General features: G+C 44.0%; 1 long non-coding RNA gene across 3 annotated transcripts in view; it reads right to left on the reverse strand.

The window, feature by feature from the left end:
* LOC144374731 (uncharacterized) overlaps positions 1-27,704 on the reverse strand; it is a 46,620-nt gene extending 18,916 nt beyond the window's left edge. For 2 of the 3 annotated variants that reach the window (XR_013434057.1, XR_013434056.1), the window contains exons 1-3: positions 25,788-27,704; positions 25,395-25,464; positions 19,300-19,416 (exon numbers count right to left, since the gene is read on the reverse strand). This is a non-coding gene — a long non-coding RNA (uncharacterized LOC144374731). The remainder of the gene's footprint in view (positions 1-19,299; positions 19,417-25,394; positions 25,465-25,787) is intronic. The other variant, XR_013434058.1, reaches the window with a different exon arrangement.
* Positions 27,705-27,802: the final 98 nt, after the last annotated feature.

Raw genomic sequence — 27,802 nt, forward strand, 5'->3', positions numbered from 1 at the left:
TTTTTCAGAACTCTGCAGCCTATAAGCAGTACTTAACTTTCATCTGATATTTAAACTCTTGGTTAGTAATCCTATCATTTCTGCCCAAAGCTGGCCCATTGTCTGAGCCAATAATTATTGGGACACCTTAGCTTTTTCAGTGAGGGTGGGAAAGGCTTCCACCCAATCAGAGTATGAACTCACAAAAAAACCAAAAGTTATTTATAGCCCCATGTAGTTCAGTGAAGTTTACTTCCAAGTCTCCAAAAGGATTCCTGGTGAAACTTTGGCCCCTGACAAGAATTGTTGTGAGCACAAACCTCATATTGTTTGCAGATCATCCAGGTGATGTCTATGAGCTGGGGGTCATAGAAATGTTGACTCAGAACTGTCTCAAGTGCTCTATGTCCAACATATTTTCCTGCGAAACTGTTTGATAAAGGCTGGGGCTAGAAACTCCGTGATGGCTATTTCAGCCATCAGAAAATCTCCACCATCCACCTGGGAGAAAATTTTCTTGTTCAGTCTTAAATCACTTACTTTCATGTTGGGAGTGTGTTGGCTCCCATTCTGTTAAATAGTCAGCCAGGCAGGAGGGCAGCATTTTAAACCTGGGACTGGATTTTCTTCCCATTTCTTGCAGACAGCTAACCTGGACTTTCTGTCACCTCTCCAGTTGCCCTGAGAAACCACAGTGTTTCCCTTTTGATGACCTTGGCAATATATAATCACAACTTTCCTGGGAGCCCACAGTGCATCCAAAAGTTCAAGAATTCCTTGCCCATACATCAAGCTTTTTTTTTTTCCTCCTGAGTCATTGAGTCCCTTTTCCTTACATAAGGCCCTATGAACATGAAGGAAGTGAACACACATTTTGAGTCTGTAAATATCCACATAGACACCTGCTGTCAACTGAGGTGCTTGAATCAAAGCAATAATTTACTTTTGTGCTGAAGTTCCTTGAGGCAGACGTTCTGCCTCGACAGTAGAGTCCAGAGTGACCATTGCATATCCAGCAAAACATACCTCATCTTTTATAAAACTACTTCCATCTGTGAAGTACTCTGCATCAGCATCCTTGAGAGACTGGTCTGTTAGGTCTGGTCTGCTGGAGAACACAACATCCATGACCTCAACATATTGATCAGGCTTTCCAATGGGCACCAAAGTTGTTGGGTTTAGAGTTCTGAAGATCTCAACATAGATAACATCCATCTAGATAGGCTCTCAACCAAGGGGGCTGCTTCTGTACTATCTCTTGACAGCAATCAATATAAGAGAATTGGTTCAAGGTTCCAACAACAATCAAAAGGACCTCAGCAATGACTCTCTCATGTAAAGATCCTTCTGGTGGCCAGCCCACATCATGGGTGAGCCACTCTAATTCACAGAGTATGCCACCTTTGTGGAGTGAGTCTCACCCCACAGTTACCAGGAAAAACCTTCCTAAAGGTTTCTAACACACATTTCAGAAGGCTCAGTTTCCTTAGTGTGCCTCCCATGTTCCACCCTGCATCGGTGTCACACACTTGGAACAAAACACATTTAGGACAAGACTTGCTTCATCCATCTCTGGCCCCTCCCCTTGGGGGACTTAGGGCCCTCTTAGCCTTGTGGGTTGGTATCAACCCCCAACCTGGAGCTTTCACCTAGATGTTGGTTGGTGAAATTCCACCATAGGAACTGTGGATCAGGACTCTGCACTCCCTTCGGCCCTTGAGTTGGATTGAAACCCTTCCCTTTGTCCATCTCATTCCACACACTTTCACACACTTTCTCACAGACATGGCCAGGATAGAATTTCTATACCGCCCAAATTCCAACAATTCCAAACCAAACAAAAAGGGAGTCACGGTTTCCCCTCTCCTTGCTGACCCTGAACAGAGACTACTCGGGCGACTCCCCGGGTCCATTTCAGCTCCAACCAATTGGAGGGTACTGGGGACCCAACAGAGGGTGATCAAGCCTCTCTTCCACCTGCTTAGGCCTCAAAGGGGAAGTCAGGTGGGCTGCAAAACCAAATGGACCCAGGTCCTACCTTTCAGATGGGCGGTGCTCCAAAACCCTAATTCTGGTTCCTGCTGCCTGTGGGTTCCCTTGTGCTCCAGGGTGTCAGCCCCAGGGCATTGGGTGAGTAGATCCTCCTTCAGGCTAAGAGTGGCCTGGGCATGCCAAGGGGACTTCTGTCCCCCATCACCCCAGGGAAGCCAGTCCCCAGAGACAAGAGAGGCAAAATAGCCTTCCTTACCTCCTTCGTGCCATTTGGGTTGCCAAAAATGTTGTAGGGACAAACAAGGCAAGGCACCGAAGATAGCAGGAAACAGTTTTATTTGGCTGCAGCCAGGTCCAGAGGGTACAGCCTTTGCTCTAATCAATCAATCCCCTGAACCCCAAGTTCAGGGAGTTTCAGAGTTTTATACCCAGCATGTAAGGGGAGGGGCTCAGAATTTCACATTCTTCAGAAGTTCACAAAAAAGCAGCTTTGCTTTCACTGTTCTGGGCAAGTTAACTCTTCAAGGACAACACCTGAGAAGGGGAGAGCTTCTTCTCCCCTTTCTTTCCTCCCCCTGCCAGCTGTTACCAGGGAGCCCAGTTTTACTTATCTTAAAAATGTAGACATCTCTGTGAAGCTCAGCTCAAGGCCAGAGGCCTTGTTTGCAGATTTCTTCAAAGTACTATATTGGATACGTTTGTGAAAAATTAGTAAAGGGGTGTCTAGCACCTGGAGTGCCGGTATTTTCTCGGCCAGTGGCCAAGTAAACAGGGTGGCATGAAAATAGGAAGTTTATCTACTTGGACTCTTTTGCTGACAGTCCTAAAATCAGCCATGGTAAAGAGGGCTTTTCTGTGGAGAAAGGTGGTGCCACTTCACCATGTTTGATTGTTGTGAAATTAAATGAGACAGCATACACAAACCATCTATCAGTGCTCAGTATATAATGAACATTGAATAAATGTTAGATTTTATTATATGGAGACACTGGCAATTCTGGAACTAAGAGAGTGTGTGAGGATGGCTTGAGCCTAAGCAACTCCAATTTTCACAACTCCAGTTTAAAACCTGCAGTTTCCCCAGGCACACCCAGTGGCCCCTCCAGTATGACCTCAAACAAGTTACTCCCTCTCACCCTCATATACAAAGTGAAGTGAAGCCCCTGGCAGGGGCTTTCTCTTTAGTTCTTGTTACACTGTGAGGTTCTGGGTCACCAAGAAGGCAGTAAATGCAAAGGTCACCCTTTTCAGATCACCCTCTGTTGGGTCCTCGCCTGACAGGAGGAAAAGGGGAGAAGATGAGGGTGGAGACCACCAGACAAGATGCTTATGACCTCATGGTAAATGATATCACTGAGAAATCCAATGGTGGCTGATAAGAATTGAAAGGGGGTCAAAAGCCCCCAAATTTAGTATAATTAATAGAGCAAATGAATGGGGATTGAGCCAGCTGAAACAAGAATGCACTCGAGCTAGAGAGCCTGATGAGGACCTGACATCCCATGACTTGTCATGTTCCTGATTCTCTGCGTGATTCTCACCACTCTCAAACTCTCCCACCTCCTCTGGACCTTGGTGAGAGTTGCAAGTTCTCCCTATGACCCTCTCCTCAACTGGTCATGCATTCCACCCCAGGAAAAGCCTGCCTTGGTTCTGGACCTGGTCACCGTGGTCTGAGTGAGTATGCATCTGCTGAACTCAAAGCCTAAGGCTTAAGACTTTTGAACTTATCATGCAGAGGAAATGCCTGTCATTAGCCTGTCATGATTAAGAGTGTTTTGCAGTACTTAGAATTAATCTAGAATTGTTTGCTGTGAATTGATTAAGTCTATTGCAGTGCCTAGCATTGTGGATTGCCATTTTCTTCATTAAGAGCCTATACAGTGAAACTGTATTGAATAATTTGAGTGAATAAAGCATTGAAAGGGTCAGAAGCACGTGGACAGTCTTTATTTTTCCCCTTGACTGCATACATCACAATTTTGCCCCCTTGCAACAGTGTGTAAGTGCCAAAATATGAGTATCAGGGGCTAGGGCTGGGGCTCAGTGGTAGAGTGCTTGCCTAGCCATGGGGGGAGGCACTGGATTCAATCCCTAAGCACCACATAAAAATAATTAAATACAATAAAGGTATGGTGTCCATCTACAACTAAAATTATTTTTAATAATATGAATATTAATCAATTTAAAGTCTATGTACTTATAAAAGTAAAATAAGCATGCCTGAGGTCCTGGGTTCATCTCTACTACCAGGGGGGAAAAAAGAGAGATAGAGAGAGGGGGAGAGAGAGGGACAGAGAAAGAGGGGGAGAGAGAGAAAGGGAAACTGATTTATTCTGTGAGATTATTTAAGAATAAAAAGAAGAGACAGGTGTGGGGGAGAACACACCTGTAATCCCAGTGACTCAGAGGTAAGAAAGGAAGATCCCATGTTCAAAGCTGCCTCACCAATTTAGAAAGGCTCTAAGTAACTTAGCCAGACCCTGTATCAGAATAAAAATAAAGAAGATTGGGTTCATGACTCAGTGGTAGAGCACCCCAGGGTCCTGTCCTCAGTCCTGTGGAGGGGGGGAGGATAAAAACAAGGAAGGCACACTGACCCATGCCTATAGTCTCAGAGACTCCAAAGGATGAGGGAAGAGGATCATGAGTTCAAGGACAACCTGGTTCAAGGTCAGTGAGACCCTGTTTCAACAAATACAAAGGTTTGGAATGTAGCTCAGTGGTGGATTTCATTCCCTAGTATGACTCAAATGTAAAAAAAAAAATGAAATTAAATTAAAAATAAGATGGACTATGGATCGGGCCCAGAAGGGGTTACTTGAATTACTAAATTTGATTGCCTATTTTATTAAATTAATAAAAGTGATTATTTTTTCACAATCTCACTATGGTTATCACTTTTTCACATGGTAATTTTCAAGAGAAACATTTTAAAGGACAGCAAAGTATCTGAGAGTCTTCATCTAGAAGATTCATCTCCTGTAATGTGGAGAAACAAAAGACCTAATATCTTAAACCACTAGCCACTCAGATGAATGTCAGTGCCTTTCATTCTGTCCTCCATCTCTTCTTATTTGTATTTCACAACTCACTATCTTTGACCCTGTCCATTGTGCTTTGTATTTTAAAGACTCTTTTCTCCATTTCTTACCTTTTTTAAAAAATTCATCTTCTGACTTTTCTCCTCCCATAAAGTTCTGCTCTTGTTACAGAGAAATATTCCAGATGTTTCTGCAATCCTGAATAGAGCACCACCATAGTTTCCTGCTCATTCTGAAGGAATCTTAACAATGTCCTGGCTAGACACATTTTTCATTCATGAATGAGGAAGCAATCTCCAATTAAAGACATTGCTCTAGAAGAGACTTCCAAACTGATTTCATTGAAAAAAAAAAAAGAGCAGCGGTTGGGTATCTGCTCAGTGGTAAAGCACTTGCCTAGCATGCATGAGGCTCTGGGTTCAATCTCCATCACCACATAGGAAATAAGCAACAACAAAACTATTTTCAAAGAAGAAGAAGAAGAAGAAGAAGAAGAAGAAGAAGAAGAAGAAGAAGAAGAAGAAGAGCAAGAGGAGGAAATGAACAAGTTAAAAACCTTTCACTTGTGTTTTTTGTTTGTTTGTTTGTTTGTTTTTTAGGGGGGTCTGGCTTTCTCTTTAGTTCTTGTTACACTGTGAGGCTCTGGGTCACCAAGAAGGCACTAAATGCGAAGGTCACTCTCTTCAGGTCAACCATCTCCTCCCTCCCCCCACCAACTCCCTTGGCACTGGTTTGTGGGTCCACTTAACTGTTCAACCCTGGGGAGAGCCCAAGGCCTTGACCTCCTGACTCAGCAAGTGTGGGGAAGAGTTTCAGAAACAAGTTAGAGTTGGAAGGCAGACATTCTGGGAGCTTCCCCCAGCCAGCAGGGGGCAAGGGAGGGGCTGCAGTGGGTGGGTTGGCACAGGGGACAGGGACAGCTTGGCCCAGATTCCTAGAGACCCTCCAAACCTCACAAGAAGTTTCCATCACCTGCAGATACCCCAAAGGCACTGGTGAACTCTGGGGTGGGTGGAGAAGGCACCAATTAGGGGTGGGCCCCCCACTTAGCTGGTGGCCTAGCATAGTGCTGGACACACAAGGTGCTCAATAATTGTATTTTGAATGAACGGAGCAAAAGGGCTGTGAAGGACAAGGAAAAGGGCCTGGGGCCCCTTGGCCCAGCTTGTTCCTTTCAGAAAATAGCAGCTTAAAAAATGTAAAAATCCTTTCCCTTACTCCCCCCAATTTCTGGGCCCAGGAAAGTGGCAAGGGAGGGTGCCTCTATGCCCACCCTTCCCTCTCTCCACCCTTAAAAACCTATATACACATATACATATTTATATGGCACCACAAGGGGGTCCTGCCTATGTCCCGATACTCAGAAATGGTGAGCCAAGCTCCAGGGCGTTGGGGTAATTAAGGCCGAAGGAAGGGGTCACAGTTTGGGTGACATAAGGAGTAGCCATCAGCCTTGGAGAAGCTGGACTGTGGGGTCCTGAAGGAAAGACCCTTGCTCCTTTCACAAGGGGTAAGAGGTTCTTCCCTCTGGGCCCTCCCCTGCCTAGACAGGAACTGGTGGGGGCTCTGTCAGTTCCAAGGGAGGTGTGGGGTGAGAAGAGACTGGCTCCCCCTGGACCAGCCTAGACCTCAGCAACCTGCAGGCCAGTCCACGCAGGAGCTGATGATGGTAGCCACGCCCCTGGGAAAGCTGAGTGGGCAAGATGGGGCTCTTTGAAAGGCACTTGGTGTCCACTGTTCCCAGGCTGGGGCTCCAAGGTATGGCATGACAGAAATCCTGCCCCCACCCCAAAAGCAGAACTGGGGCTAAGGAGCCCAATTTGGCAGCAGAGAAACATGGCAGCATGAAGAGAGGGGCCAGAAAAGGGGAGCAGCAGGCAGGGCCCCCAGGTCCCCTGAAAAGTGAGGAGGAGGTTCGAAGGCACTGACTCAGGGAACCAAGGGTGTACAGTCCTCGGTACAGCCTGGCAAGGCTGCTGGGGAAGACACCTGCTTCCCCAGGGACACCAATGGGCACAGCTTGCGGGTTTTCTTAAGAGCTCTCGGGCAGGTGCCCAGAGTCTCCGTGGGAGGAGGTGTGGGCTTCAGTCAGGAGCAGGTCCTGGCCCCATGGCACCTCACTAGCTCTCAGGCCTGGGCACTTGAGTTTTGACAAGAGCCAGAAAACCTTTGTTAACAAGGAACCTTAGAGAACATTTAATTAGCCTAGGCTATAAATAGAATGTTGCTGGGAATTTACATAGGCACAGTCTAAAGTTTTTGGGTAATTGATGGCTGTTCCCTCTATGGTTCTTCCTAAAAATGGCACAACAACATCGTAACCATTTTTGTATTGGTCTCTCCCTTCAGAGATATTTTGGCTCTTGCCATCCTCAAGAATTGGTTCTCAGGCATAGGGACTGAGGGGTATAGGGAAGGGCTGGGAAATCTAATGGAATCCAGTAATTTGCCCCTCTATTCGCCTATGAGTTAGTTGAATTATTAGCAAGAGCTATGCCACACACATTATGACTGATTACAAGGAAAGAGTTTTTAGACCAAAATGAAAGAAAAAAATAGTATTTGGTATTAGCCATGGCTCTCCAGAGTAACCCAACCAATAGGGAGCCTCTTACTCAGGAGGTGTGTGAGGATGACCTTAGGCCTGAGCCTAAGCAACTCCATTTTAAAAACTCCAGTTTGAAACCTGCAATCTCACCAGGCACACCCACAGAGCCCTCCAGGATGACCTCAAACAAGTTACTCCCCCTTACCATGATAAACAGAGTGAAGCCCCTGGCAGGCTGTACTGGCCTGGTAAGAGGAAAAGGCGAGAAGATCAGGGTGGAGACCACCAGATCAGATGTTTCTGACCCCAGCGTAAATGATATCACTGAGAAATCTGGTGGTAGCTGATAAGGATTGAAAGAGGGGTCAAAAGCCCCCAAATTTAGTATAAATAATAGAGCTGACGAACAGGGATTCAGCCAGTAGAAACTGGAGAGCCTGATGAGGACCTGACATCCCATCACTTGTCATCCTTTCCTTATCCTCTTGCGATCCTCACCACTCTCAAAATCTACCAACTCATCTGGACCCTGGTGAGAGCTGCACCTTCCCTATAATCCTCTGCTCAACCAGTCATCCACTCCACACCAGGAAAAGCCTGCCTTGGTTCCAGACCTGGTCACTGTGGTCTAAGTGAATGTGCATCTGCTGGACATAAAGCTTAAGGCTTAAGACTTTTAAAATTAGCACACACAGGAAATGTCTGTCATCAACCTGTCATGATTAAGTGTGTTTTGCAGTGCTTAGAATTAATCTAGAATTGTTGGCTGTGAATTGATTATGTTTATTGTAGTGCTGACCATTAAGGATTGTCATTTTCTTGATTAAGAACCTATAGAGTGAAATTGCATTGAATAATTTGAGTGAACAAAGCATTTAAAGGGGCAGAAGCACATGGCCATTCCTTATTTCTCCCCCCAACTGCATACATCACAATTTTACCCCCTCCTGACAAAGTGTCTGGCCCCCACACTCCTCTTTAACCATCAACTGATTAAAAAAGGCCCAAATCCCATTGAAGTAGCACCCCTTTGTCCACAGAAAAGCCCTCTTCACCATGGCTGATTTTAGGACTGCCAGCAAAAGAGTCTCTGCGAAGGAGTCCAATGTAGATAAACTTCCTATTTTCGTGTTGCTTTGTTTTACTTGGCCACTGGCCAGGAAGATACCAGCACTCCAGGTGCTGGACACCTCTTTACTAGTTTTTCACAAACGTATCCAGTATAGTACTTTGAAGAAATGTGCAAACAAGGCCTCTGACCTTGAGGTGGGCTTCACAGAGATATCTACATTTTTAAGATAAGTTACAAATGGGCTCCATGGTAACAGCTGGCAGGGGGAGGAAAGAAAGGGGAGAAGAGCTCTCCCCTTCTCAGGTGTTGTCCTTGAAGAGTTAACTTTCCCAAAACAGTGAAAGAAAAAGCTGCTTTTATGTGAACTTCTGCAGAATGTGAACTTCTGAGCCCTTGTACTTACATGCTGGGTATAAAACTCTGAAGCTCCCTGAACTTGGGGTTCAGGGGATTGATTGATTACAGCAAAAGCTGTACCCTTTGAACCTGGCTGCAGCCAAATAAAACTGTTTCCTGCTGTCTTCGGTGCCTTGCTTCATTTGTCCCTACAAAATTTTTGGTGACACACATGGGACAGAGGAGTTAAGGAAGGCTATTCTGCCTCTTTTGTCTCAGGGGACTGGCTTCCCTGGGGCGATGAGGGACAGTAGTCTCCTTGGCACACCCAGGCCACTTTTGGCCTGAAGGATGATCCACTTACCCAGCGCCCTGGGGCTGCCACCCCAGAGCACAAAGGAACGCACAGGCAGCAGGAACCAGAATTAGGGTTTTGGAGCACCACCCAGCTGAACAGGTAGAACCGGGTCCATTTGGTTTTGCAGCCCACCTGACTTCCCCTTTGAGGCCTAAGCAGGTGGAAGAGAGGCTTGATCACTCTCTGTTGGGTCCCGAGTACCCTCCAAAGTGGTTAGAGCTGAAATGGACCCAGGGAATTGCCCAAGTAGCTTCTATTCGGAGTCAGCGAGCAGAGGGGAAACCATGACTCCTTTGTTTGGTTTGGAATTGTTGGAATTTGGGCGGTATAGAAATTCTGTCCTGGCCATGTCTGTGAGAAAGTGTGTGAAAGTGTGTGAATGAGACAGACAAAGGGAAGGGTTCTGACCCAACCCGAGGGCCGAAGGGAGTGCAGAGTCCTGATCCGCGGTTTCATGCACCTCATACAGTCTATGGTGGAATTTCACCAACCAACATCTAGGTGAAAGCTCCAGGTTGGGGGTTGATACCGACCTGCAAGGCTAAGAGGGCCCTAAGTCCCTGCAAGGGGAACAGCCAGAGATGGACAAAGCGAGTCTTGTCCTAAGTGTGTTTTGTTCTAAGTGTGCGACACCAATGCAGGGTGGAACATGGGAGGCACACTAAGGAAACTGAGCCTTCTGATGTATATAAGAAACCTTTGGGAAGGTTTTTCCTGTTAACTGTGGGGTGAGACTCACTCCACAAAGGTGGCATACTCTGTGAATTAGAGTGGCTCACCCAAGAAGTGGGCTGGCCACCAGAAGGAACTTTACATGAGAGAGTCATTGCTGAGGTCCTTTTGATTGTTGTTGGATCCCTGAACCAATTCTCTTATATTGATTGCTGTCAAGAGATAGTACAGAAACAGCCCTCTTGGTTGAGAGCCTGTCTAGATGGACAGTCCAAGCTGATGTCAGCCAGGAGCCTAGTGCTCTCTAAGACCCAGTGGAAAGCAGCGAAACAGAAAACCTGACTAGGAAATACAGGACAGGAAACAGTTTTCCCCATTAGCCAGAAGAGGACCCAAGACCTTATGTGCCACTCTACCCAACTTTGCCAAGACCACTGGGACAATAGACTGTCCCATCAGGCCCCTTGTCCTCAGAGGCAACAAATGATGGTCCCCAATACTGGCTATTCCTTCCTCTGTGATGGCCTCAGAGCCAAAGGCAAATACAAATACACTTTTACCTCCCAAGATTAAGGTGGGAGATTTGTCCCAAGATCAGAGCCACAACTCAGATGAGAACTCTCCAGATGCCCCTGCAAGGGATCAAAGGACACGCCCATGTTGACCAGAAGGGAAATGTCTGAGGGAGACAAGGCAGTTTTGTGTGCCAGTCTTTGTTCACCATTGCACTCATAGCTGGAAAAATCATACTCCTTCCTACACGGAGAAACCCTGGGCCATGACTGATCTGATGCAGCCCATTATCCAGACCTAGGATGGGGTCGCAACAAAGAAGAAGGTCTAAAGATAAAGAGATGTCAAGAGACCCTCAGAGAAAGTCTGAAAAAAATAGAAAAAAGAGATCAAAACACACTGTCTGTGCCCAAGTGTTAGAAGGAATTGGAGCCAGCTCTGAGGCCTAGCCAAAGCCAAGTGCTTCTACAGACAAACAGAGCCAAGATAAGCCTCTCCCTGCTCCAGCATCTCCCTCTCGAAATCTCTGATAGCCCTGAACATTTCTCTGGGCCCCACATCTGCCTAAGACCCCTCTGCCCTATGAAACTGGCAGCAATATTCAAAAGAGATGTGCCCAACTGACTCAGAGCTAAATGTCCAGGACACTGCCACTGCCACCCCTCTCCCCACCCAGAGGGGCCTGGGGGAGGAGGGGGCACCATACAAACATTGCAGCTGCAATGCAAGTTTGTCGGTGAAGAAATGCACAGGTGCAACAACAGGTGATCAATGCAGCCTTTGTGGGACAGGCTCAGAGAGCCATTTGCCAAAAATTATAATCCTAGAGGGCTTTACTGAGAAGTGTGCCAGTGAGCTGACGAAGATGGCCACCACAGTTTCCATCAATCAATACACAGAGGCTCAAAGACAGGCAGACCAACAAGATAGAGAGGAGTATGGATCTCTTTACAGCTGCCCTCACCACAAACCCAGAGGTCACTCAAAGGCATTCTCACTAGAACAAAGCCAATGGTTCAAATGTTTATAAGGAAAAAAAAATCCTGGCCAGACAAAAGGGGACGCCTCCAGTGGCCCCAGTGGGCAAGCACCCACTGCCATGCTCAAATGTGAAGCCTTGAACAGAGAAGGAGTGAATGATTTTCCCCAGCCTTTGGACCTAGCTCCTCCTTTCAGTTTCTTTCCGCTTGCTCAGAAGTTTGATGATTGACAAATATGGCAGGGGTCCCATAGACACACACAACTGTATCTGATGCACAGGTCCTAGTGCCTCAGGAGGGCTCAGCTGCTGTAAGCCCCAAAATGAACAAGGAATATATTCATGTAAACAGCTGATACTGGGCCATAGGGTGCTCACTCCAAAAGGACATGCCACCCTGGCTCCAAGCCACACACTGTGAGCCACCAGAATGAAGGGACACAGAGCCCCATGCACCCAGTCATACTGAACAAAAACACAAGGGGGGCAGCTACTATATACAATTAGAGCAGGCTCCCACCTGGCAGGAGGGTAAAACCATGCAGACAAAGAGAAACACCTAGCTGGGCACAATGTGGCTGCCACACTGGGACCTGCATGGGACCACATCGCTGCCCTCCAACCTTGGCAGATGGCCCACAGTGAAAATGACATAGGTGCCTTTTATACAAATGATGTCCCAGGTCATCAATCTCTGCTAAGATTTACATTAGATTAAGAATTGGAAAATCTAGCAATTAAGATCCTGCACTGGGAAATAACAAAAAAATTCCTGCATCTTAAAGCACCAGAGGCTCTATGTACACCTCCCTTCCCTAAATGACAGTTTCTCCCAGGTGTTTGAGTACACCATCTTTGCGACAACACTGGACTCTAACTTAGAGTCCACATTTATCAAGAAAAATTCAAATACCTTGTTTACCATCTGACTCAACAACAGAACAACCACTGAGCCTCAAAAGAAACAGGAGATCTGCTTAATTCCTGAGTCCCTTCAACCTGCCATCAGACTAGAGAATTTTGGGGAGCTACTGGGTTCAGCCATATATAGATCTCCAGCTTTCAGTTATGGCAAAACCCCTTTATGAAGCCACAAAGGGGGGAGAATGGGATCTAATATGGGGGTCAACTAAGCAAAAGGCCTTTGAGGACATTAAACAAGCACTCCCAGTGCACCTGGGTTAGGGTTCCCTGACCTCACAAAACCTTTCTTTCTGTATGTCCATGATCGGTCTGGAGTGGCTATGGGAGTTTTGACTCAGATGCTGGGGACATGGCACCGTCAAGTGGCCTATTTGTCCAAACAACTGGACTCTGTAGCCCAGGGCTGGCTACCTTGTTTATGGGCCCTTGCAGCCACAGCTCTTCTGGTGTTGGAAGCTGATAAACTGGCCATGGGACAAGAACTGGTTGTCAGAGTTCCTCATTCAATTTTGATATTGTTAGAAAATAAAGGACACTATTGGTTGACTAATGAAAAAAATGATCAAATATCAGGGCATGTTATGTGAAAACCCACGTATCCACTTCGAGGTCATCAGAACTCTAAATCTGGCAACTTTGCTGCCCATTGGACCTGGAAAACCTGATTAATATGTTGAGGTCATGGATGTTGTGTTCTCCAGCAGACCAGACCTAACAGACCAGCCTTTCAAAGACGCTGATGCAGAGTACTTCACAGATGGAAGCAGTTTTATAAAAGATGAGGTATGTTTTGCTGGATATGCAATGGTCACTCTGGACTCTACTGTCGAGGCAGAATGTCTGCCTCAGAGAACTTCAGCACAAAAGTAAAACTTATTGCTTGATTCAAGCACCTCAGTTGACAGCAGGAGTCTGTGTGGATATTTACAGACTCAAAATATGCATTCGCTGCCTTCATGTTCATAGGGCCTTATGTAGGCTAATTACTCAGGAGAGGGAAAAAAAAGGGACATGATGTATGGGCAAGAAATTTTTAAACTTTTGGGTGTACTGTGGGCTCCCAGGAAAGTTGTGATTATATATTGCCAAGGTCATCCAATGGGAAACACTAGTTTCTCAGTGCAACCACAGAGCTGACAGAGAGGCTGGGTTAGCTGTCTGCAAAAAATGGGAAGAAAATCCAGTCCTAGGTTTAAATGCTGCCCTCTGCCTGGCCGACTAGCCAACAGAATGGAAGTTACATACTGCCTATAGGCTGTAGAGTTCTGGTAAAGTTAAAAGGATGAACAGGACTTTAAGGCTCAATTGAGTAAGCTGTGTCAGGAGACTCACCTATATTGTGATGAATTTCTCATTATTACACTGCTGAGGATTAGATCCACTTCCACTAGGAGGAATAGATTCTTTTCTTTTGAGATAATATACAGGAGACCCCTCTTATTAGGGGTCTACAGGGAGACTTAAGAGAGGTAGGAAAATTAACCCTGAGATGACATCTTCAGGACTTAGAGAAAACTTTACAGGTTCTCAACCAATGAGTTAGAAAAAGATTGCCAGTAAGTTTGACCACAGGTGCATACTCTTTCCAGCCTGGTGATTGAGTCTGGTCAAAAAATGAAATATTCAACTCCTAAACTTCTTTGGAAGGGCCCTTTCACTGTTGTTTTTTTCCACCCCAACTGTAGTAAGGTTTGCAGAGATAGGTCTCTGGATTCACTACACCAGAGTCATGCCTGCAGCTGAGGACTGGGAGTGCTCTCCAGATGCTGCTATGTCCTTAAAGCTGACCATTCTGAAGAAAAAGGAGCACCAGAGAAGACTGAGGATCAGAAGGACAACAGTCCTGCTCCAGTCACTCCGGAAGCTGAGTGGTCTACTCACTGGGGAAGCTTCAGGAGACTACTGCTCTGTTTCAGCCCTCAGGGACTGGCTGATCAAAGCACAGTGAAAGATAAACTTCCCACCAGGACTAATGAACTCTTTCAACCTCTAAGATAGTTCTTACACTGTAATGCATTGCCACCTCTTGCTTCTAGATATATACCTAATTCTCTGTTTGGTTTTTGCTACTGGTTTGATAACAGGAACTCTTACTGACTGGACTCTGGGTAGCAAAATTTTACTTATACTTTTTAATCTTGCTTATTATAATTTTTCTAGGATTTGTTTGGTGTTATTAGTTTGGCTTTATTAATTTATGCTGTTTAACATATGCTAACCAAAATGTTACTCTATTATTCAGTTTGGTTTCCTTTGATAACCTTAAGGGGTTCTGTCCTTCTCCTATTCTAACCAAGAAGTTCATGTGAACCATGTGTCAAGACAATCCACTATAAGTAAGAGGTGGTAAAACATATATTAAGAACTGTCCACCAGAGGAATGCAATGGATGGATGACTGTTTGGAAAGGAAAAAGAGGTCCATTGGAAAGACACTTGATTTAGGAGGTCACCAATCTTGGGGTGAAGGTAACTGGCCACCCCAGAGGACTATTGCCACTTATGCTCCAGCTACCTGGGCACAGAATGACAGTTGGAGCTATAAAACTCCTATTCACATGTTAAACAGAATTATTCACTTACAAGCTGTACTAGAAATTATTATTAATCAGACTGCCACAGTCTTTGACCTCGTAGCCACACAACAGACCAGATGCAAGTGGCTAATTATCAAAACTGCTTGGCATTAGATTAACTACTGGCTGAGGAAAGAGAAATATGTGGAGAGTTCAACAGCTCAGATTGTTGCATCTCAATGGATGACAATAGACAAAGAGTTAAAATATAGCCAACAACACAAGAGAACTAGCACATGTGCCCATTCATACCTAGAAAGGCATTAAAGTTTGAGTCCCAAACATGCTTTTGGGAGATAGTTTTCAACTCTTGGTAGATTTAAAAGCTTAACTGGTGTAGTGGTTATTCTGCTGTTAACCTGTTCATTGCTCCCATATTTGGCTCCACTGTGCATTAAAACTATGGGGTCCACTATAGAAGCTGCTGTTGAAAGGATGACAAGGATGGCATTATATAAGGCTTTAAGCCAAGATAATGGTAATGTTGCTCTTAAATTTAAAGGATTAAATTTTGGGGAGCATCATTTAAGGGGGGAATTGAAGTGGCACCCCCTTTCTCTACAGAAAAGCCCTCTTAGGCTGGGGCTCATGGCTGGCTCTGATTCCTTCTAACTCTTTAGCACAGACAATGTTTTGTTCTTTTTCTATTCTTTTAGACTTTCTCTGAGGGCTCCTTGACATCTCTTTATCTTTAGACCTTCTTCATTGGGGCCCCATCGTAGGTCTGGATAATGGGCTGCATCAGATCAGTCATGGCCCAGGGTTTCTCCGTGTAGGAGGGAGTATGGTTTTTCCAGCTTATGAGCTCAATGGTGGTGAAAGGCTGGCACTCAAAACTGCCTTGTCTCCCTCAGACATTTCCCTTGTGGTCAACATGGGTGTGTCCTTTGATCCCTTGCAGGGGCATCTGGAGAGTTCTCATCTGAGTTATGGCTCTGATCTTGGGACAAATCTCCCACCTTCATCTTGGGAGGTGAAAGAGTCTTTGGTCCTAGGAAGCATTTGGCTCTGAGGACATCACAGAGGAAGGAATAGCCAATATTGGGGCCATCATTTGTTGCCTCTGAGGACAAGAGGGCTGAGGGGACACTCTGCTGTCCCAGTGGTTTGGCAAAGTTGGTTATGGGTCCTCTTCTGGCTCATGGGGAAAACTGTTTCCTTTCCTGTCTTTCCTAGTCAGATTTTCTGTTTAGCTGCTTTCCGGTGGGTCTTAGAGACCACTATGCTCCTGGCTGACATCAGCTTGGACTGTCCATCTAGACAGTCTCTCAACCAAGGGGGCTGTTTCTGTACTATCTCTTGACAACAATCAATATAAGAGAATTGGTTCAGGGTTCCAACAACAATCAAAAGGACCTCAGCAATGACTCTCTCATGTAAAGATCCTTCTGGTGGCCAGCCCACATCTTGGGTGAGCCACTCTAATTCACAGAGTATGCCACCTTTGTGGAGTGAGTCTCACCCCACAGTTACCAGAAAAACCTTCCTAAAGGTTTCTAAGACACATTTCAGAAGGCTCAGTTTCCTTAGTGTGCCTCCCATGTTCCACCCTGCATCTGTGTCACACACTTAGAACAAAACACATTTACTACAAGACTTGCTTCGTCCATCTCTGGCCGCTCCCCTCTAGGGGACTTAGGGCCCTGTTAGCCTTGTAGGTCGGTATCAACCCCCAACCTGGAGCTTTCACCTAGATGTTGGTTGGTGAAATTCCACCATAGACTGTATGAGGTGCCATGGAACCGCGGATCAGGACTCTGCACTTGCTTCGGCCCTCGGGTTGGGTCGGAACCCTTCCCTTTGTCCATCTCATTTATACACTTTCACACAGACATGGCCAGGACAGAATTTCTATACCACCCAAATTCCAACAATTCCAAACCACGCTGATCCTGAACAGAGGCTACTCGGGCGACTCCCTGGGTCCATTTCAGCTCCAACCACTTTGGAGGGTACTCAGGACCCAACAGAGGGTGATCAAGCCTCTCTTCCACCTGCTTAGGCCTCAAAGGGGAAGTCAGGTGGGCTGCAAAACCAAATGGACCCGGTTCTACCTGTTCAGCTAGGTGGTGCTCCAAAACCCTAATTCTGGTTCCTGCTGCCTGTGGGTTCTGTTGTGCTCTGGGGTGGCAGCCCCAGGGCGCTGGATGAGTGGATACTCCTTCAGGCCAAGAGTGGCCTGGGCCGACAAGGGGACCGCAGTCCCCCATTGCCCTGGGGAAGCCGGTCCCCAGAGACAAAAGAGGCAGAATAGCCTTTCTTACCTCCTCTGTCCCATTTGGGTCGACAAAAATTGTGTAGGGACAAAGGAGGCAAGGCACCGAAGATAGCAGGAAACAGTTTTATTTGGCTGCAGCCAGGTTCAAAGGGTACAGCTTTTGCTGTAATCAATTAATCCCCTGAACCCTGAGTTCAGGGAGTTTCAGAGTTTTATACCCAGCATGTAAGGGAAGGGGCTCAGAAGTTCACAGTCTGCAGAAGTTCACATAAAAGCAGCTTTTGCTTTCACTGTTCTGGGCAAGTTAACTCTTTAAGGACAACACCTGAGAAGGGGAGAGCTTCATCTCCCCTTTCTTTCCTCCCCCCCTGCCAGCTGTCACCATGGAGCCCATTTGTAACTTATCTTAAAAATGTAGATATCTCGGTGAAGCCCAGCTCAAGACCAGAGGCCTTGTTTGCACATTTCTTCAAAGTACTATACTGGATACGTTTGTGAAAACTAGTAAGGGGGTGTCCAGCACCTGGAGTGCTAGTATCTTCTCGGCCAGTGGCCAAGTCAACAGTGTGACATGAAAATATGAAGTTTATCTACAATGGACTCTTTTGCTGACAGTCCTAAAATTAGCCATGGTGAAGAGGGCTTTTCTGTGGAGAAAGGGAGTGCCACTTCAACAGGAAGATCACCAGTTCAAAATCAGCCTCAGCAATGGTGAGGCACTAAGCAACTCAGTGAGTCCCTGTCTCCAAATAAAATACAATATAGGGCTAGGGATGTGGCTCAGTGGTTGAGTGCCCCTGAATTCAATCCCTGATACAAACAAACAAACAAAAAATGCTGGGGAGTGGCTGTGGATATGGGTTAGTAGTTAAGCACCCTTGGGTTCAATTCCTGGTACCTCTGGCCTTACTCTACTTCAGAAGAATTCAATCTGGGGTCAAACAAATAAAATATTTGATCACCAAAGTAATAGATTAAATAATTCAAGTAATCTCCTTATTAGCAGAGACAGAATATTTGTGAGCCTAATACCATTTTTATTATCCTTATATGTTTATTAAAGATATCTATGTTATTTTGTTTGGCATTAAATATATATCTCTATGCAGGCATGGTGGCACATGTCTGAAATCCCATCTACACAGAGAGCTGAGGTAGGAGGATTATAAATTTGAGGGCAGCCTGGACAGTATTGGGAGAAACTGTCTCAAAAAAAAATGTGTATACCTTGATATCAAAAAGATAAGAATAAATTAAGATTTATCTGAATACTTACAAAAAAGAAAAGAATGACAAAGTGGAATGTTTATGCAGCTCACTGAGGTTGTAGAGGAACGAAAATTGTATAGAATCAACTCCATCAATAGTAGAATGGTTTAAATGCAACAAGGACATGCAGTGGGTATTAATATAACCTTTAGATAGAGATAGGCTAACTCAGCTCAATTCTGCTACACACTAGCTGTGCCACTTTGGACAAACTACTTAAGCACTCTGGGTTTCAGGTTTTCTCATCTGTAACCTGAATCTCTATCCTTCATATAGGATTCTGGGAGGATGAAAAGCAATAATGTGTTCAAAGTACTAAACTTGGAATCAGGCACACAGTAAGTTTGCAGCGAATATTAATTATCATTGCTTTGTTTAAAAAATAGTTACTTTGTGTATTCTATATGCTAGGCACTATTCTAATTCATCAAGAATTTGAGTGCTAGACACTATTTTAAAACGGTGCAGATATTAATTCATTTGATCCTCATAAATATCCTATGGGCTAGGTATTATTATTATCAGAATCATGATCATCATGACCTCTCATAGATAAGGAAATTAAAGTCCAGAGATTAAGTAACTTCCTTGAGACAACACAGTCAATAAGAGTAAGAGCCAGGAATTAAATCAATCCTCTTCCACCAACTGTTCTTTCCCCACACCCTGCCTGGCACTGGGGATTGAACGCAGGAACACTGTACCCTTGAGCTACCACCCCCCCAGGCTCTTTAAAGTTTGAAACAGAGGTTCTCTAAATTGCCCAGTCTGGTCTCAAACTCAGCCTCCATAGTAGTTGGGACCATAGGAAAGCACCAACCTCTATGCCTGGTCACAGAGCATGCTCTCAACTAAATCAGGCTTCATCATCATCCTTGCCGTCCTCGTCGTCGTCATCATCATCATCATCATCATCACCACCATCTTGAACCATAAACTGAGGGTGATGCATAAGGCATTAATGTGTACATATTGATTATTAAAGTTTTGTTTACATAATAAATGTTTTCCTGAAATGTGTACATCACTCATGTAACCTAAATTATATTTTTAGTTAGAATTTTGACTTGCAAATGAAAAAGTACATATAGAATCGTTCTAGAAAGGTTAAAAAATTGTTAGATCAAAAACTATAAGAAGGACTGGGGTTGTAGCTCAGTGGTAGAGCACTTGCCTAGCATGTGTGAGGAACTGGGTTAATCATCAGCACCACACAAAATAAACAATAAATAAATAAAGGATATGGTGTCTATCTATAACTAAAAACATTTAAAAAAAGTGTAAAAAAACTTAGGGCTCATTCCTTATCTTTTTATGTTTGTTTGTTTGTACTGAGGACTTAACCCAGGGGTCTTTACCACCGAACTTTTTGGTTTTTTATTCTGAGACAGCAACATTAAGTTGCTTAAGGCTTTGCTAAGTTGCTGAGGCTGGTCTTGATCCTGTAATCCTCCTGTCTCAGCTTCCCAAGTCACTGGGATTATAGGCATGTGCCTGGGCCTGCCTACTTTCTCTTCTTAAAAATTTGCTATAAAAATTGTTCTATCAATAATTCCTACTCGTTTCAGGCCCAGTGACATATGTCTGTAATCCCAGTGGCACATGCCTGTATTCCCAATGACTCAGGAGGCGGAGACAGGAGGATCACAAGTTTGAGACTACCTCCAGCAATTTAGCCAGGTCCTGAGCAACTTATCAAGACACTGTCTCAAAATTTAAAAATAAAAAAGGGCTGGGAAGGCTGGGGCTATAGCTTAGTAGGAGAGGGCTTGCCTCATACATGCAAGGCTCTAGGTTCGATCCTCAGCACCACATACAAACAAAGATGTTGTGTCCGCCGAAAACTAAAAAATAAATAATAAATAATTCTCTCTCTCTCTCTGTCTCTCTCTCTCCTCTCTAAAAAAAAATCTTAAATCTCTCTCTCTCTCTCTTTTTTTTTAACTGAGATCAAGTAATGATATAAAGAAATAGCACCAGACATAATTTGACCAGAGGGGCAATAAAGAATTCAATTTCTGGGGTGGGGATTGTGGCTCAGTGGTAGAGTGCTCACCTAGTATGTGAGGTGCTAGGTTCAACCCTCAGTACCACATGCAAATAAATAAATAAGATAAAGGTATTGTGTCCAGCTATGATTAAAAAATTTTTTAAAGAATTAAATTTCTGTGCATTGTAGTAGTACACACCTGTAATTCCAAAATAAAAAGGAGTGGGATGTAGCTCGATAATAGAGTGCTTGGCTAGCAAGTGGGAGGCACTGATTTTGATCCCCAGTACAACAAAATAAATTTTAAAAAAGTTTCAACTTCAAAAGTTCTAGGCACAAATTTATAACTTATTTGCATTATATACTTATTTACATTATTGGATATCTAAGGAACCAAAATATTGTCTGGAGCTTCTCATGGTCCACAATTTGTACCTTTTATTCATTTTTTTCTTAATTTTTATTTTTAGATGGACAAAATATCTTGATTTTATTTATCCACTTTTATGTGGTGCTGAGGATTGAACCCAAGGCCTCACACGTGCTAGGCAAGCACTCTACCACTGAGCCACAACACTAGTCCTGTACTTGATACTCTTCAAGAGATAATGGAATTAGAGGCCTGTGCTCAGCTGTGATGAGCAGCTTCCCATCCTGACTCCTAACCAGAGCTCCTGCCCTGGAGAAGCCCAGGCTGTGATAAGAGGTGGTTGGGATACAGTGTGACACAACCATGTGGCTAGGGTATTGTGTCCAACTCCCGATCAAGGCCGTTTATCTGAAGAATATGACTCCATGTTAAGACATTCTGGAAGGATATTAATATGAAACTAATTAATAATCCATATTTAATTTTATTGTGTAAATGGAATGATTATTAGGATATTGTTATTTTAAACACTTTGGTGTTTTTCCATATCACAACTTTATTGCATTTAAGGATGTGATTTCTCCTTTCTCTCTCTCTCTCTCTCTCTCTCTCTCTCTCTCTCTCTCTCTCTCTCTCTCTCTCTCTCCACTAAGAAATGGAAAAAATATTCTGAGAAATTGGTATCCTTTGATTTGGTCCTGTACCCCCTCACCTTATGTTATCAAGTAATAAGATCCTGATAAGTGTCTCTTAGTTCTTGGAGATGCATATCAGGGCTGTCTAGAATAGGTGGGGCTTTTTTTTTTAATAAAAATTTATCTGACCCTAGTTAACAGAGTAAGGAAGATTTATTAAGGACTATTGTGATAGGTCAAAGTGATAAGACTGTTGCAGTATGGAAGATTTTTTTTGGTTTTGCTTTTGGTTTTGACATTGAGTGCAAGTATAGTCAAGGAACAGGCTGGTGGCAATGTGGATGGAAAATTACTACAACACATCAAGGGTAGGGGAGATTCTTACTAGAATTACTAAGCAGGATTCTTGCTGAAGGCAGGTTAGGGTGATGAGACATCAAGGGTGGGGAGAGTGAAGAATTTGATTAAATATTGAGAGTGATAAAAAGCCAGGGTAGGATGATTTTGTTTAAACTAGGCTATGGAAAGTGAGGCTTAGTTGAGAAAAGTGCTCATAGGGACATGGTTAAAGTTGACCAGAATGAGGAACTGTTCAATTCAAATGTATAGACAGCATTGAAATAGATCCCCTTTGAAATTAAGAGCAAGTCCTGACCAAGCTCCTGCCAAGGAAGTGAAATTCGCATTCTCTGGCTACATAGCCAAGCTACATCTGTACATATATATCTCTTGTCTTTTATTTCTGTAAGTTGTAACCAGTTTCTTTAGGGTTTATAGAGAAACAATCTAGCTGCTTCTTCCCAGTTTGGTCAACAGGCATACAATTTGTATTTCCTTGCTTCCTTATTTCTTATGCATTGGGGCAGCTGAGTCTTGCCTGCAGGGTTGCTGGCCAGGCAGGTTATCTGGGCTGACTGTCAGTATCAGCATCAACACCTAAAATTAAAGCAGAATCTGGCTGGGCCCTATTGTCTGTAATCCTAGCCACTCTAGAGGCTGAGACAGTGGGATTGGGAACTTCAAGGCCATCCTGGGCAAATTGGCAAGACCCTGGCTTGATATAGGAAAAGATGGGCTGGGTAGGTATAGCTCAGTGATAGAACATTTGCCTAGCATGCACAAGGCCCTGTGGAACAAGGCCCGGTGGAATCCCCAGTACCATACACACACACACACACACACACACACACACACACACACACACATATACCGAAACAATCTAAAAAACAGAATCTGGCTCACTTAGGGCATCAGTTTGAATTGAATTCTTGCCTGTCTTGGAGAATGGAAGGCAATAATCAAAATTTGTAAGTGCAACATGCACTCCCTTTCCCAAAAGTTTTTAGCTGGTGTGTCCCCAGCCACCCCCACACTTGGGTAGAACTCAGGGCATCGCCCATGCTAGGCAAGCACTCTACCACTGAGTTACACCCCCAGCCCTAGTTTTCGCCAGCATCAGGGGTCCACTGAACTGTCCTTGAGTCCCGGGGTCTCAGAAGCTCCTCTACCTTGTTGAACTCCTTATGAGTCTCCTGTTGGTTCTGTACCATCAAGAAGCTCCAGGCCCCATGTCCATAGTCTGCCACACCTATTTATCCCCTGACCTAGGACTACTCACATGTACATTACTCTCCTAAACTTCTCAACTTCTTATTTAATGGGCTTGACTTTCCCCCTGAGTACACAGATTTCTGAAGACATAGTAGGCAGTTCTGAAAGGCTGAATAAACAAGAAACTAATCAGAAATCTAACTAAGGAAACCCTGGAAAAGAAGTTTCCAGAGCTATTTCTACCTCTACCCTGCTGAATTTGGCATCTCTAGCTGTGCTATCCCCCCTCCCCTCCAAAAAAGTACCTTTATATTCTCCAAAGAAGTAGCCTAAGAGATGAAATGGCTCTGAATTACTAAGAATCCTTTCTCCCTGGTTTGGGATACCTGAATGTACCCTCTTCCTCTTCCCCAACACACATGCAGCTTGAGTAGAGGGCAGGAATTATCATGCTTAAGCAATCTCTGGAGTTTTGCACTTCCAAAGAGCTTTGAGCTCCTAGATTGTAGACATGGGTTAGTGGAGCTCTTCCAGACCTCCTGGAGGGTACCGTAATATAATGATTTCTTCAGGCAGTTTTAACTTTAACAGATGGAAAAGTGACTCCCTTTGGAGCAGCATTTGAAGGAGTGGTGGAAAGGGATAAGTAATTGTTAGTGTGGAGATGATCATTTTGACATGAAGGCAGATACCAGTCTGCCTTCCTTCATCTTCAGTATTTAACATTATTGTAAATCCAGCCACTCCAGAGGCTGAGGAAAGAGGATTGCAAGCTCAAGGATGCAACCTATCCTTACACCTCAGGGTCTGAGCTGTCTTATTAGAAAGCCTGTGGGTGTTCTGGCTGTTCTGGGAACATCCCCTCTCACCTAGATTGTGACCTGTGCTTCAACTCCTTATGACCTGTGCTTCAACTTATTTGTGTAGAATACTAAGCTGAGCACTCTCTTTAGGTCCTCCAAGTCTTGTTGCTAATTTAGATGCAGCCTCTCTTTCTTTCCTTTGTCTTTTGAAGGAGAATCAGAATTCTTTGGTTGCCCCCTCAGCCCCTCCCTACCTCTCCTGACTCTGATTGGTCTGTGGTTCTCTGAACTGTCCTGCTCTGCCCACTGTCTGTGTAAGGTATCTGCTTCTATTGCTCCTTGCTATTTCTGCATTTTTTGTGGGTGACCCTCAACTGACCTTAGGTCTGCAGCTTTAATCTCCCCCTTGTTTTCCCCTTGCTTTTTGGTATTGGGGATCAAATATGCCTCCTAATCCTAGGCAAGCACCCTACCACTGAGCTATGCCCCTAGCATCTTAGTAGATCTTCTTAATGTTTGTGCCTCTGTATCATTTAGAAAATAAAATAATTTTATTTTAATAAATTGTCAAAATAAAGTTTTTTTTTAAATTCAAGTGATGTCGAAAGATCTCATTAAGAAGTAGTCATGGAAATCAGAGTCTAATGTGACTCCAGTATAAATATTTTCATAATTAATTTGAGAATATCACCCTAGATTTGTTTAACATGCACATATAAAAAATAAATTTACCTGAATTAACTCAAATTTTGTTCCCTGTTATTTTAAAATTTTTATTCTTATTTATTTATTTATTGGCACCAGGAATTGAACCCAGGGACACTTAACCCCATTGATCCATATCCCCAGTCCATTTTTATTTTTTTAATCAGAGTGTCTCACCAAGTTGCTAAGGGCCTCATAAGTTGCTGAGACTGGCATTGAATTCTCAGTCCTACTGCCTCAGCTCTCCTAGTGGTGACTTCTAAACATGAGCCTCTACTCTTGGCTTGTGGGTGACCCTCTAAGAAGGGCTTTAAAGTCCAGTGTGGGGAGAGATGCTGAATATAGCACAAGCTCCTGGCCTTTCATTTCCTTGTGAACATAAGGGTAGTGGTACCCGCATCACGCACTTCTTCAGTGGAGTGGAGGGATTATAATTTAAAATTTTTAGCATCAGATTGATCTCTTGGTGGGTACAAAGGGATGGAAACTATCCTTATGCCTCAGGGTCTGAGCTGTTTGTCTTATTAGAAAGCACGTGGGTGTTCTGGCTGTTCCAGGAACATGCCCTCTCTCCCCTGTGCTTCAACTCCTGTAGGACTGGGTGGCACCTTTGGAAATTTACATTATTTGCATAGAATACTATGCTTAGCATTCCCCTTAGTTCCTGGATATTTGCCATTCAATTTAGATGCAGCCTGCTCTTTCTTGCCAAAGGGTCTTGCAAAGTTGCTTAGGGGCTCACTATGTTCAATAGTTCTCCATTCATGGTCAGCAAAACCATTGCATTAAATGTTCTATTGTGTATCTCTCAAAGCTAAGTCTTCTGGGCTGAGGATGTGGCTTAAGTGGTAGTGTGCTCACCTGGCATGTGTGCGGCCCGGGTTGGATCCTCAGCACCGCATACAAACGAAGATATTGTGTCCGCGGAGAACTAAAATAAATAAATAAATATTAAAAATTCTCTCTCTCTCCTCTCTCACTCTCTCTTTAAAAAAAAAAAGTTAAGTCTTCATAAATACTCAAGACTATCAACAGTAATCATTATTATTGTCACACTGATGGTGTTTGGATTTCCTTAGTTGTCTCAAAATGTGAAAAGTTTATTTGCTTCATGGTCTAAATAACTTCCCAAAGGCTGAGTGATATTTTGTTTGGATGCACTCTAATTTACTCCACCCTATGGAGGGAGTGGTGGCGCCAGAAGTGGACCATTAGTGTGCTGAAACTTATCTCTTAGGGGGAGGACCCTTCGACCTTGTGGGTGGAGTCCACACCCCAGGATCTGGTTGTGGCTATGTAAAGGAGGTCCAAAGTGATTCTCTCTTTTGTGAGGATCCTGCAGGAAGGTGTCTTAAGCAATTTGGAAGCAGTCTTCAATCTCCAACTTCTACACCTGCAAAACGGTAAGAAGTAAACGGTTGTTTGTAAGAAAGAGATGCAATGGGGTTCTGTTTTAGAAGCCTGAATAAGCCAATGCACAGATATTTCCTCATACTAGTCTGCCGTTGTTTGTTTAAACTATTTTTGCTAGTGGGGATTGAGCCTAGGACTACTTTATCACTGAGCTACATCTCCAGTCCATTTTTGTAAAAATATATTTTTAGTTGTCAATGAACCTTATTTTAGTAATTTGTTTATATGTGGTGCTGAGAATTGAACTCCTTGTCTCACACGTGGTAGGCCAGCGCTCTACCACTGAGGCAGAACACCAGCCCCTGTTTTTACTTTTTAAGGCAGTGTCTCCCTCAGTTGCTGAAGCTGGCCTCAAACTGGGATTCCTCCTTCCCCAGTTTACAGAGATGTTGGGATTGAAGGAGTGTACCTCTGTAACTGGCTGGGCTTTCATTCAGTTGTGTGTGTGCGCGTGCGGGTGTGTGTGTTTGATACTGTGGATTCAACCAAGGGGAGTTTCACCAGTAAGCCACAGCTATGTGGTTTTTCTGTTTGTTTGTTTGGTTGTTGTTTTTTACTAGGGATTGAATCCAGGGAGCTTAAACACTGAGCCACATCCCCAGCCCTTTTAAAATATTTTATTTAGAGACAGGGTTTCACTGATTTGCTTAGTAACTTGCTAGGTTGCTGAGGCTGGCTTTGAACTCAAAGTCTTCCTGCCTCCCCTCCTGAGCCACTGGGATTACAGGTGTGCACCTTGCCAGGTTCAGCCAAGACAATTTTTATTGCTTATTTTGGCAGAAGTTTTGAATTCCCAGGCTGCTCTCTTAACTTTATTCCTCCTGCCTTAGTTCCCTCTCAGTGACTGAGAGGGGATTACAGATGGTCACCTCTGTGCCTGGCTCTCACGTTTTTTAATGAAGACTTTTCCTTTAAAACATTTGTGATAATGGTAATCTTTTGTATAGTAAGCTTATTGGTGATTGGTGCTGGTAGTAATGTTTCCACAGGAGTGTCACTATTGTACATATATCTTTTGTTTGCTTGTTTGTTTGGGGGCCTATCCTGTTGTTTGTGAACTGCTTTATGGTTCTTTTATTATTACTTTTTTTTTCTGGAACTGGAAATTGCACCTAGGTGTGATCTACCACTGAGCTTTATCCCTGGCCTTTTAAAATTTTTGTTTAGAGGTAGGATAGCCTGGAACTTTTCATTGTACTGCCTCACCTACGGAGAGGTTATTTCATATTTGTTGTTGTTTGTTTTTTTTTCTGGAGGAGGGTCTTCCTATGTTGTGCAGGCCTGCCTTAAAGTTTGGGGCTCCAGTTGTCCTCCTGTCTCAGCTTTCTGAGCAGCTGGGACTGCAGGCTGATACCTTCTGGGTCCAGGTTTAGGCGTTTGTCTTTTGTTTCCTTATGATTTTTATCCAAATAGAGGTTTGACTCCAGTTGGGTGAAGTGTTTCATCATTTAAAAGAAGGTATCAGGAAAGTTTTGCAGTTTTATAACTGTAGAGCTTGCATGTGAGTTTATTCCTAGGTGTTATATATTTTTAACAATTGCCGTTTTCTGTGCTAAGGTTCTAGGGTGGGTGAATGTTGAGCACCTGTGGAGGCCCTGGGTTTAATGTCTGGAGTTCACAGGCAACACTACGCCACCCCCCCTCCATCTGCTCCTCTATTCCTAATGAATTTTCCCCCATTGTGTTCTTACTCTTGTTTATAAAAATATTTGTTTTCTAGAATTTTTATGACTTAATGAAAGATATATACATGCTGTATTTTTGGCATAACTGGGGATTAAATTGAGAGATGCACTCATGAGCCAGCTTTTTTTTTTTCTTTTTTTTTTTTTTTTTCTGTTGTGGATTTAGGGCTT

This window comes from Ictidomys tridecemlineatus, unplaced genomic scaffold, assembly GCF_052094955.1.
Source record: "Ictidomys tridecemlineatus isolate mIctTri1 unplaced genomic scaffold, mIctTri1.hap1 Scaffold_847, whole genome shotgun sequence".
NCBI classification, from domain to species: Eukaryota; Metazoa; Chordata; class Mammalia; order Rodentia; family Sciuridae; genus Ictidomys; species Ictidomys tridecemlineatus.